The following is an 11,311-nucleotide window of genomic DNA, read 5'->3' on the forward strand; positions in this document are numbered from 1 at the left end:
AGCAGTAACACCTCTCTTCTGGGCTCTGGCACGTAGCATGGTTTCAGCCCACTTAACACATACATTTTGTCCATTCTCAAGTATTCACATTCAACTAGAGTGTCACACAGAGCTACATCAAAACCGCCCTCTACTTTAATGGTGGCCTTCGGTCATTTGCTAAATTCTTCTTAAGCAACTCATATTGCAGTGAAATTTCACTAAATTTGTCTAAGCTTTCTTCAGGATGAACTGCCATTTGTGTGTTCTTCTTTTTGGGGAAATTTAGTCTCTTGGAAAAGCCAAAACCATATATGCCTACCTACAATTGTCCTGACTTTGCTCAAATAACTCATAATGAGACAAGCGCTCAGCGACAAACTCTTCTTTACCCGCCACCATGGATCTGAAAAGGATACTGGTGTGTGTGCTGGATGGATGCATCCTCTGCTGGGAAATTGTTATCCAGCACATTCAGAAACTCTCATGAGACTTGACTGTGGCCTGAAGGCAATCTCCACAGATGTGTCCTGGAATTAAATTATCTATGCAAATACAGTTTTCTTTTCACACGTTGCAAATAAGCCTGTAGAGAGAGATCCATCCTAGGCCTCATTTAATGAGGGAGTCAGTTACACACACAGGCTTGCACACAGCACTCCCTCTTGGGCTTTACTGATCTACATACAGCCTGCTCTGAGCAACCCCTGTTGTAAAACGGGTAATGTTGCCATTAGCATAAGCACCACCCTTCTGTCTTTCACGCGCTATCTCCTTTCTCGGCATGCGGTAGCCAGCAGTTGTAACATCTCCAGTAAAGAAAGCATCTGGCGCACTTAGGCAATAGCACTTTTGTCCAATTCATTCATAAAAGGGAAACTTTTTTCACTTTTTCCTCTTACAGACAAAGTTTCTTCTTCTGGAATTTAAACAGCTGATTATTTTCTTTACACACACCCGCTTAGTCCATGGTCCCTTAAGTTGTTGAAGCTTTTACCCATCTGAAGGTTCACTTTGCAGGGTTCATTAAAAACATCATGCCTTTCCCAGCCCATTTCCAGCACATGAGGCTGTGCACTAGGCTTTGGACAGGCAGGCCATCCCAGAGCACCATTCCATCCCCAAGAACCAGGGCTGAGTGCCCCACACAGTGCAACCTCTCAGCAAACATCAGCCAGTGCTTCAACCTCCAAGATCTTCTATCCTCTCCTCCTGCTCACAGGAACAGGACCTTGGACTTTCTTCTACTCTTCTGAGGTTTCTAAAGGCTTGAACAATCTCTTGTTGTTCCCACACCATCCTGTTACCTTTCTGACCCTTCCTAAACAGTCTTTTCTCAACTCCTCTTCATTCTCCTTAACAGAAGGTGCTCATTATAATCACTTGCCTTGTTAAGGCAACTGGGGAAATGTGTGGGCTACTCTTACAAATTGAGCCAAAGAGCTGCCCTCAGGGAGATTCCCACTGCTCACTCCTTTTCTCCCAGTACATCCTGGAACACTGTCCATTCAGATGGTGAAATCTCTGCCAGGAGTAGTTAGGTGCAGCTGAGAACAGCAGTATGGACCAGGTCACATTCCCTTTCAAACCTGTTTTCTATGCCTCTGTGAAGTGCTTTAAGATGACTTTGTAACTCACTCCTGCCACAGCAAATTATGAGGCCAGCTAGTGCCTCTCCATCCAGGGCAAATTAAAAAAAACCTGCTTCCTTTGTAATTCAAGGTCCTGCATCTTCCCAGGTTTGAAACAATCTCTCAGAAAGATGTTCTTACAGTCTTTGTATGGTTGGTGTGGACCCCACTGTTGTTAGGTGGACAAGCCAAGATCTTAGGAGTGATCCAGGTGGGGAGAGAAATAAGAAAAAGTGGGGAGAACCAGAGGAATTGAGAATATGGTGGAAGAAAAGCACAAGTGGCATGCAACCCACATCCCCTTGTAGCAAAAGCTGTGGTACTTTGAACATGTTTAGGGCTGGAACATTAGCTCCAGCGTGGTTTCCACCATGAACAGAACAGAAGTTCACTCCCACTGGTGAAAACTGGTTTGTTAGCAACACCCTACTCATCCTGCCTGTCTCTTATGTAAAGTAAGGCTAATCCGAGAATCACCTGACAGGGGGCCAGGTCAGAAAGTCACAGAAGGCTTGGGCCTGAGACAAGACCTTCTTTCAGCTGCTGTTTGGCAGTTCCCTGTAAGAGCAGAGGTGGAAAGGCTGGTCTGTTTCAACTCTCCCTAATTCTTTCTGCTCCATCCATTAAGCCAATCCATGGAGTGTTAAAAACTCTCTGTGAAGACTTCTTGCATCCTGCCAGTGGCAATGCTGGATGGGGACCAGCTGGATGGAGAAAACCCTCTGTCCATCTGTCGGATGTGGGAGAGAGGTTAACAACCTTTTGTAAGCTGGTTTCTCACACGCTTTCTAACTACTGGTTTTTTTGGGAGATGGCATCAAGGAGAAAACATGAGGTTATGAATTAGGTACTGTGGCAAGGAAAAGGGAGCCAGGGTCAAGCTTCTGAGAAAGCAGCAGGATAATCCTACACCACAATGTGTAACCAGAGTGTGTGGGAATCAAGCGAGGCTGTGATCAAGCTTTCTGGTGGAGGAGGCACCAAGCACCTCTCTGACTCTGGCAAACAAGGATGTTCATACAGATTTGGTCCTTGGAGACAAATGATTGCCTCATCTTTGATGAGATCCTCTCCGACCAGTTAGGATCGTTCCCATTTTCAGAGTGATATCCTAAGGGATTGAGGCTTATTCAGTGCACATGTTCATCTTCCAGTCCTCTCAGCCCTCTTTACCAACAATTCTTAAACTACCTGGCAAATTTGGCAGTGAGCTGTGGGTCTCAAAGTTTTTAAGTTTCTACAAGTGGCTGGATGGGTGTCATGGCTTAACCCCAGCCAGCAACCAAGTACCACGCAGCTGCTCGCTCAATCGCCCACCAGCAGGATCGGGAGACAGAGTCAGAAGGGTAAAAGCCAGAAAACTCATGGGTTGAGATAAAGACAGTTAATAAGGCAAGCAAAAGCCATACACACAAACAAAGCAAAACGAAGAATTAATTCACTGCTTCCCAAGGGCAGGCAGGTGTTCAGCCATCTCCAGGGGAGCAGGGCCTCATCATGCACAGCAGTTACTTGGGAAGACAAACACCATCACTCCAAATGTCCCCTCCTTACTCCTTCTTCCCCCCAGCTTTATATTGTTGCCTTGGAGTCAATATACTGAGCACGATGTCATGTGGTATGGAATATCCCTTCGGTCAGTTGGGGTCACCTCTCCCAGCTGTGTCTCCTCTCAGCTTCCCATGCACCCCCAGTTTCCACACCAGTGTGGCAGTATGAAAGGCCTTGGCTCTGTGGAAGCACTGTTCAGCAATAACAAAAATATCCTTATATTATCAACCCTGTGTTCAGCACAAATCCAAAACACGGCCCCATAACAGCCGCTGTGAAGAAAATAAACTCTACCCCAGCCAAAACCAGCACAAAGGGGAGAAAGAATCCTGGTGGATTGTTCCCTCTCCCACATGGGGTAGGAGCAGATGCACTGCTTTTATTAAACGTCAGCAAATCCCTCTCACAGGGATGGGGTCAGGCAGAATCACACATTATGCAGGGGGAGGAGAGAAGGGGAAGAAGAAGCAAGCAGTTTTCTGCTTTTTGCTTTTTGGTTTTTCTCTACTTGTTTTTTTCCATTGGAAACTTGGTTTTCATTGGTCCCCATTTTTGGCAAGTGAATAACTAATGTTCTCCAAGGTTAGGTGGTGCTTCAGTGAAAGGCCATGGCTGGGTTCCACACTTTAGAAAAGACTGCAGAGGACTGAGCTCCTGAAGGACCAGCCAGGGTTTGCCCAAGCTCTAGTGCACGCTGACACAGAATACCAGGAGTTTAGCTAATTTTAGGTGGTAAGGGACTGGTCATGCCAGATGCAGTCAATAAGCCTGCTCTCTCTTTCCTTTCATAGAGTCTCAGATTTTTATTAAAGGTTTAGCGTGACCTGGAACCCAGAGGAAGCATTTGGCCTCTTTGATGCTAATCTGAACCACCAAAGCTTTTAAGGTTCACTTCGTGCTGCCAGCAACACCCAGTGCCAGTAGTGATTAGTGGTCTCCTGGGAGGTATCTCAGCCTCTTAGGATTTGACAGGGAAACAATAAAGTTTGCAGTGGAGCCGAGTTTCAGCTGTGCCCGTCTGCTAAATAACAAGTGGTAAATGATAGTTTCCTTCAATTGTGGCAGTTTGTGACTCCTCATGAAGTCACATAATGATCTCACCTCAGTTATTCACCGTGTCCTTTCTTCTACCTGCCATGGTGAAGATGTTTTTCTTTCTAACAATAGAGAATAAAACCGAAACCAAATCCCTTTCTATTAATGCAGATCTAATGCACATGCAGTGCACAACATCCCTTGTTTCTGGCTCTAGCTGCCACATCTGAAGCATTTTTCCTTCTAAGAGTTGGAAAGACAGGCCACCGCCTTCCTTTTAAGTGTTCCCTTGTCACTTGTCTCCCTTGATGCTAAGCACGCTGCTGCCAGGTAAGGACTGCACATCCCTATTTCCAGATTCTCACAGTCAAGGAAAACTCTTGCACATGGCAGACCTTAGAAACAAAGCCTTCAGTCTGAGCCTGAGGCTGACAACAACCATGTGGCTCAGAGGGCATTGGTGGGAGATGTTCATCCCTCAGTATTTGTTCGTGATGCTGGCGGGAACATGTTGAATGAGGAGGTTTCCATGTCTATCCTGAATGGGCCATCCTGAAGCAGAGACCAGCTGGCTGCATCCTTATCCATCCCCATGGTGACATCTATGGAGTGCTGGGGCCAGCTCTGGAGGGTGTTTCTGGGTGCACAAGGAGGAAGAAGAGGAGGCACTAAGATGTGAGGACAGAACGAAAGGCAACCAATCACTTGCACAAGCCCTGTGGAAAAACACGTCCATGAGAGTGGGTTCCTTGGCAGAGTGGACATATGCACTGGCTGCCAGAGAAGGGGATACAACGTGAGGAGTGGGAGGGAAAAGAAGTACAATGAGCTCATGGAAAAATCCTTGTGCAAAAGGAAGAACAAGAAGAAAAGAAAGGCATGCTGTGCGGAGGCAAATGGAAGTAAAGATAAGCCAGTACTGCTGAGAAGCTGAATCAGTCTGCTGAATCAATGTGAAGCCTTGATTTTCACAAGGACAATGCGGTTGACTGTAGAGACAAAGGCAGAACGGGTTATGAGAAACAGAGTCAGGAAATGGAAGTTACCACCATCTATGTTTTGATATAGATAATGTCAAGAATAGCTTAGTAAATAGGAAGTTAGAAGCCAGGAGCTCACCAGCAGAAGCTAATAGGGAAAGCAGAGCAGGAACAGAAGTGATGACTTGAGAACCAAGGCAAATGCAAGCCTGGCATACAAGGAACCAGTTGTTTCCTACTCTTTGTAAAAGCTGGCACAAACAAATTTTAAAGCAGAGAGGATGTTTCAAATGCAGCTTTAGAGCAGCTTTCAGTGGATGTGCAACACCCAATTTAACAACCACTTAAGTACATCTTATCCTTGATGGGCACTGATCTAAATATGCCCACTAGAATACAAGTCATATGATAGATTTTCCATAGCCTTTAAAGCTATTTTGGGTCAAGGACACATACCTGAAAAATCACAGATCTTTAGTACAGAATTTTTAACTAAGCTGTGAAGCTCTTTGATCAATAAACTCACTGCTTTGTTGCCATTAAGAAATTCAAAGGAGGCACTGCAGATTGCTTTACCCCAACATTTAGAAACTGAGATGGGAGAATATTTTCCAACCCACAACAGTTTTTGTGTACTGCCCTTTAAAAGGATTATAATCACAAGCTTTATAGGAGAACGCGCACCAGCCCCGACATTGTGAACTCCTCAGTCTCTCTAAAGGTTCTGAAGGCCCATTCATCACGAGCTGCTTTAAAAATAAAAGAAACACACCTTTCTTTTCTTAAAAAGAAATTAAAAAAGGATGTCTGTGAAAAAGTTTATGACTAGATCTTTACCAATGAAATTTGCATAGAGAAGACACTTGTTACTGGATAAAAGATTGTGAAGACAAGATGTTTGTCAGCTTTATTCACCCTGGAGAATTCTGAAAGAAGTTTCTGACAAAAGCACCAGGACTTTCAAGTTTGAAAAGGTTGTTACTGTAAAAGGAAAGGGGAAAAAAAGAAATTCATTGCTGAAATGGTTGGGCTGCCATGTACAATTCAACAGTCACTGGGAAACTTCTCAGATCTGAGATGTTCAGGCACGTTACGACAAGGAGAAAACGCAGGCAATAGAGAATTGTTTTTATCACTGTAGCCAGGAGCGCCAGCATTGATGTCTTCTCATAAAACACCAACTCAGCTTCTGCAAGGGTTAGTTAAACCCAAGGATGTACTTGCTATCTGGAAAGTAGGCTTGGGAAAATATATTACACTGGCACCTGAAGCAGTAGCAAAAGTGACTGGAACAGCCTTTGCAAATGCCATTCCAGCCTTTCTTTGCTGGGCTATTACTGTGGACTTCAGGAATTAATGCACTGTATGAACCAGTCTCTATCCATAGGCACATCACCATTGCTATTTAGTAAGGTCAGACCAGAGCCTTATTTTGTCATGTCAAAGTATCATGAGGCTTCATCTTTGTCCCCAAAAATCTGGGGACAACAGTATGATGGTTTAAAAAATATCAGGTGAGACTTACCCTCATTAGACACTTGTGAAGTATGGAATGGTATAGAAGGCATATTCCATAAATTTGTTGAAAAGCTACAGGCTTGTCTGAAGAAAGAGTGGAGTTCAGAAAATTCCATTAAAGAGGATGTTTCCTTCTCACTCACCTGTTACAGAAGCCACCCTCAGACCCCATGATGAATGACCCAGATCACCCCTTGCATTTTTGCTAGGAGACCACAAATGATGTTGGAAGGTGTTGGAAGGTGTTCCCTCTCAGGACACTCATGGTTCAGAAGCTAGTATTGGGTTTCAGGCATTATCCTGGGGTTGATGTTCTTTCATGATGTGAACCCCCTAAAACTTAGGGAAGGGGTAGTGTAACGCAGAAGCGACACTTTTGCCACCCATTTTCAACACACTTCTCAAAGGCAGTCACCTTGGAGCGGCAGATCCATGACACTGGGAGCAGAATTCCTGTGACAGCCTAGAGCAGAAGGAGGCAGCCACTGGCGAACCTCTTTCTCCACGAGTGATGACCTTTTGGATGCAAAAGCTCAGCTGCATAGCGGCAAAGGCACCTGCCATTTCCTAAGCCTAGAAGGCAACCTCACATGAGCCTCTCTTGCTTTTGTGTGCACCGCTCAGCCAGGACTGTGCCTTGCCTGGACCACGTAGGGATGGGTGCTGTTAACATCCTCACTAGCAGCCTGGCCAGCTCTTAGGAGAGCTTGTTCTTGGGATGGCCACCCACACCATCAGCAGTAATTACAGTAACACCCCCTCCCCTTGCACATGCACTTTTCCAGGGTGTTGGTGGAAGATAAACCCTGCTAATCCCCTCCTGTGCAAATGGCATTTATGTGCAGCTGGTGCAGGTAAACAAGCACAAGCTCAGGCTCCTCCTTGCCGCGGGAGCACACTGGTCCTGGGAGACGCCCTGCCTTTGCCCTCTTTCCTGTGGGGAATTCACTAGCCACAATGCCCTGCTTGAAGTGGGGAACACAGGAGCAGGAATACACCCCATCAAGGCTTTGCCAGCCACTATTAATGCAGGCCATATTTATAGCAATAAACCAGAGCAGATACCTAAATCATGTAGAGTTTAAATGTAAGATGCCCACAGCCCTCTCTCAAGAGGTGGAGAAGCAAACATGATGCTCCTGGATGTATGCTCCACGGCAGTTTTCTTCCTCGTGGCCCACAATTGTAGGGACTTCTGAGCACAGGGATGAAAATACCTGTTGCCATGACAAGTGTGGTATATGCCAGCTGTCAACATTCAGTCAAGGAAAGATTTTGCCTCCCAAGGCCATACTTCTCCCCTCCACATGCACACCAAAAATAATTTGCTTTCCTAAAAGCACTATGAAGTGTTTCTAGGCAGGATTCTTGGAGGGCTGTGCCTGGGTCTAGGGAAAAGCCCTAGCCAGGCACCACAGTGTGGGCTTTCCCTACAAACCATGGCAAAGGGTCATCTCTGAACAGGTTTTCAAAGTGCAAGGCAGCCAGATGGGGTTGCAAGTTGTGAAAGACCAGAGTTTCAGACATTCCTGGACCATTTCAAAACGTGTTTTGACGAGCCCAGTTTCTGGGGTTTTCTGCAAGGCCTTTTATGATTATATCTCTCAGCAGAAGACTCAGGACTGCTTTAAAGAAAGAAAAACAAACAAAAAGATGCCATTTAACTCCAAATACCTGAAGAGAGTAACTAGGGAACCCAACTTTGGAAAACACACCGCAGTGTTTATTTGAAGATAAAAACCACTGCTGCAAACCACTCAGGTCTGATTTAGATTATAAAGGGTGTTTGGTTATATAAATGCAAAGGATGTTTTAAAGTCTTCCAGCAAGTCCCTTTCAGCATTGCTACTCATAACAGAAACAAAGCCCCGGGGTCAGCCAGTGCTTTCACCAGCCCTTAAGTGACTGCAGGGAGGTTTTATGAGCAGGGGGTTGAGTTCAGGCTCCTTCAACATAGAGCAGGGGGATACACGGGGAAACAAGGCACTGCCCCGAGAGGCCCAGGGGGATCCTCTGCCAAGGAGGTAGGAGACTGGCAGTGACCTGTTTACCTGCTGCAAAGGATGTCCCCCAAAGGACAGACTTATCCCACCTTCCAAAACCTCCCCAGTGTGTTTGAAGCAGAGGGCTATTGCTAAGGGAAATACAAGGTCTCTTACTTCTAGAATCCAGATCTCCATCCGCACTCCTCCCATTCCCATGATATGCCAGTTGGGTGAAGACTTTTTCAGTGCCATCCTGCTCACAAGCAGAGCCCATTAAGCCATCTACACCCATCACATGGCTGTTCCGAGGAACAATGGGGCTGCCCTACCGAGTTAATAAACATTTATCAGCTTTGGCAAAGCAAGGCTTTGGACGGCAATCGCATAACGTTGTCTGGCACAAAGGACAATGTTTGATCAATACTACGCATGTTTGTTACAAAGTACCTTTTACTATGGATGCCAGGAACACCAGGAATTACTGAAACACACTTTTCCACAATGGCATTTTCCTTTCCTATCCGTTTTCAAAGCTGTAAGGCTGAAATTTACTCTGTCAGGGACAACCCCCAAATACAACAATCCAGTGCCTTTCATACTGATCCTTTCACCAGCAGTAAATATTTGTGTCCTTGCAGGTGTAAAGGGTAACATGCCAACCTGCTGGGCTAAGTCTGTGACCCCCTGCCCCCACCCAAACTATCACCCAGATGAAGGGTTTGTTTGCCCTCCCAACTTACCTCATCATTGTTGGTGTCACAGGCAAGGACCCTGTAACACGCTGGTCTGTCACGTTGCCTTACATGTGGAGTGACACAGCTTGATGAAATCATTTATTTGCCAACACAATGATCTTCAGAGATGTGTAAATGGCAGCCAGCCTTGTGGGGCCTTGACACTCTGGTCAAAGTGTAATATTAAGGATAAATGTACAAATTCCTAATCAGTACTGACCTCAGGTCCTAGTTTTCCATGGAGTCAAGAAAGGGGTTACAGACAGAGCACTTGGACAGTGCACTTGGACTCTGAAAATACATTAATCCTTTACCAATCTGGGAGGAAGCTTTGAGCTACCACCAGTAAGTCCCAGGCCAGGACTAAGAGAAGGGAGTCCTAGGTCTTCCTTGGGTGATCAGCCCTTGAGCTGACACCAGATGAGCTGCACCCTCATCTCGCCACAACTGGAAGCCGGACTTGGGCTCTGCTGTGGACTACCTTCTCCTCATTCCTAAAAAAGACTTGTTTGCTGATAAACCTCCTTGGAAAACTCTCCACTTTGCTGACTGGGGAGAGGAGAGCCTGCAGCAAGCTGCAGTACAAAACCACAAGCTCTCATCCTCTTACATTAAGTCACCATAGAGCAGGGGCTATTGGAAGGGGAAAAGTCACTCGGACATGGCAAGCCATATCCACACCATGACCAAGGGTGCAGATGGCCCTGGCCTTCTTTAATACAGCACTAGGGCTTTCTCCCAAAAACTTTTTTTTAAAGGCTGGCATCTACAAATCACAACCTTAAAGCAGAGAGAAAGGTGTGTACATTCAGCTCTTGATCCCCCAAGGCAGTCCATCTGAGTAGGAAACATATAGATCTTCTTTATGATGATGTACTTTCAGTGCAACATTATGCTCCCCTTTAGATCTGTGCAACTCCATGAGCTTAAAATGTCAATTTGACATTCTGAGCATCTGCTTCAGGTATCTACATAACTCATGTTTCATCTGCACTCTTTTTGTTGCATTAGTGCTAAAAGCAGAGAAGGTGGTCTGAGAGACAAGATTTGCTCCTTGAGATTAGAAGAGGGCCAATTCATGTCAGGAATTAGCACTTCCAGGATTTTGTTTCCCAATATAAGGTAGGTATTAAGAAGGCATAGAAAAGGGTATCCTTAAATTAGTTAAAAAAAGAAGCAAGAATGTTCTCAGCCTAGCTATTGCTGCAAGGTCACTGCATTCCTTGGTATTTTATGTTATTTGAAATGGAGCTGCTGCATAATTTGAGAAGTTCTTCATTACATATGAAGTTGAACCATCTCTGAAATAGTTCCTGCTGAAGTTAATATCAAGTAATTCTTGTTTCCCACTGTCCCATTTTCCAATACACTACATTTCTGCAATGACAACTGGTAATTGCACAGCAGGATCCAAAACATTTTGGCAATAGATCACAAAACTCTTCAGGATGTAGGAGGAAACATGGCATTACTCAGGAAACGGAAGCACATTACCCAGTTAACATGATCAGAAAATTAACATTCAAAAAGTCATTTACAGGTTTCAAGGGTTAGCATATTAAGAGAGAAACAATTCAAGAAGTTTAGAACTGTTGTTTCATATTGCTGGACAAGTCTACCATGACACCACCTTCTCTTGTTTGTGTATTTATCTTGCTTATGAGTTCCTTCTACCTTTAAACTGCAGAGCAAATTTCTGCAACACTACACCAGAAGTAAAGCAGGGTCTGGTTCTGTAACACACACTGGTGTTTCACAAGTGGGTCCCAGAAGCCAAGAGTTTTAGCAGTCCCTTTGGAAGTCTCACCTACTCTTGGTTTTACACAGCACAGGTCAAATCTCATCTGCTCCCCAACCATGTACAGCCCCATTTTAATGAATACAGTCCCACAGGGGTT

General features: G+C 45.1%; 1 protein-coding gene across 1 annotated transcript in view; it reads right to left on the reverse strand.

The window, feature by feature from the left end:
• The window catches only part of GPR156 (G protein-coupled receptor 156), a 38,345-nt gene extending 27,109 nt beyond the window's left edge, over positions 1 to 11,236 (reverse strand). The window contains exon 1 of the mRNA XM_017814774.1: positions 8,854 to 11,236. The gene's annotated coding sequence lies outside the window, so the exon portion shown is untranslated. The remainder of the gene's footprint in view (positions 1 to 8,853) is intronic.
• Between the last annotated feature and the right edge of the window lie 75 nt (positions 11,237 to 11,311).

Source organism: Lepidothrix coronata, unplaced genomic scaffold (assembly GCF_001604755.1).
Source record: "Lepidothrix coronata isolate B3197 unplaced genomic scaffold, Lepidothrix_coronata-1.0 Scaffold46, whole genome shotgun sequence".
Lineage (NCBI taxonomy): Eukaryota > Metazoa > Chordata > Aves > Passeriformes > Pipridae > Lepidothrix > Lepidothrix coronata.